This window comes from Vollenhovia emeryi, unplaced genomic scaffold, assembly GCF_000949405.1.
Source record: "Vollenhovia emeryi isolate VEMERY1.0 unplaced genomic scaffold, V.emery_V1.0 DF940364.1, whole genome shotgun sequence".
In the NCBI taxonomy this organism is placed as follows: domain Eukaryota; kingdom Metazoa; phylum Arthropoda; class Insecta; order Hymenoptera; family Formicidae; genus Vollenhovia; species Vollenhovia emeryi.
In genome coordinates, this window is record NW_011966002.1 from 2,434 (window position 1) to 4,205 (window position 1,772).

A 1,772-nucleotide genomic window follows, 5' to 3' on the forward strand; every position below is an offset into this window, starting at 1 on the left:
GACCTCGTTGATATGCGTGCATACTCACGTTTCAACAGAGGCTACCACTACATGCTTACAGTCATCGATGTGCTGAGCAAGCATGCTTGGGCTATGCCGCTTAAGACTAAAGGTGGAAGCGAGACGGCTAATGCCATCAGTGAGATAATTCGGGAGAGCGATAGATGCCCGAAAAACCTGCAAACCGATATGAGGAAAGAATTTTACAACGGCGACGTGCAACGACTTTTGAAGAAACGCAACATCAATCTCTATTCCACCTATTCCGTATTGAAAGCATCGGTCATCGAGCGGTTCAATCGCACATTGAAGAACACCATGTGGAAGATGTTTACACTCAATGGAAGTTACAAGTGGATAGATTTATTACCACGACTCATTGCAGAGTACAACGCATGCAAGCACAGGACCATCGGCATGCGACCCGTCGACGTTACCCCTGCGGTTGCTAATAGGATTCTGAAAACTGTGTACAGCCACGTAAAAATCGCCGGTCCGGCAAAGTTCAAAGTGGGTGACGCGGTACGCGTTAGCAGATACAAGACGGTGTTTGAGAAGGGTTATACACCAAATTGGACCACCGAGGTGTTTAAAATCGTTACAGTACAGCGCACCAATTCTGTAACGTATCTACTCGAGGATTACCGTGGAGAACCCGTCGCTGGAGCATTCTACGAGTACGAGTTGCATCGCGCGACTTATCCAGATGTGTATCTCGTGGAAAAAGTACTGCGCAGGAAGGGTGACAAGGTTTATGTGAAATGGTTGGGATTCGCTGGATCACATAACTCGTGGATAGACAAGAACAATGTGCTTTAATTTTTAAAGAATGTATTTATTCTATTAAACATGTGTTACGTCCGACGAATTATTTTTCGTCAAACGTCACTATTCACGAAGCAGTAATGATCGCCCACCCGATAGAGAGCTCCGGCGCGACGCGGCACGTAGCACGCGCGCGGCACGTGATCTTATACGTTCTCTATTCTTATTTTCTCTACTATCATTTCTGGATTAATTACGCGACAGCCGAGGCAACCACTGTAACAGGCCGACCTTTGGTGCCTCCGCTTTCGCCCTAATAAAAGAAATCCGAAGAATTTGTGTTAATTACTAAGAAATAAGCTGTTAAAAACGCTGACATCCACGGTTCTCGAGAACAGAGCTACCTCCACACGAACCGTTGATCTCAGCCACGTACGGGGGCGCTACGCGCCTCCACTTCAAGCCGCCGCGGCAAACCGCGCGTTCAAACCACGGGAAATTAGTACTTTTAATATCGTAGCGACGATATTCTAGAACCTTCCATGCTTACGTGCTTCGGAACGGCATAGCGGAACTCTACGCATAAAAACGCGAGATTGGTATGCGCGTTAATAATTCGGGAACGCAAAATGCAATTAATAAGGAGTAAGCGGGAAAATGACGAGCGACGGCCCCCTTTAAAGCTAACCAAGACTCAAGTTAGTCAGAGTACTAATTAAGGTACAAATTAATAAATTCGGGAAATGATCGAAGGGCCCCCGCTCATCACCACTTCCGCCCTTGCCCTAGAAGCTAACAGTATAAAAGCCGGGCCTCGGAGCCCGAAATTCACATTCAGTTCTCCGAGCTTTGCGAGGAACGAACCTCTGCCCGACAGAGAGCCAACCTCTGACTCCTGGAGTATATTATAATCTATCTTTTTTGCATCTCTACAAAAATATCCTCACTACAAAACTATCTTCTCTACAAAAGTAATGATATCATCAAATTCCGCCAATTAAACTAAA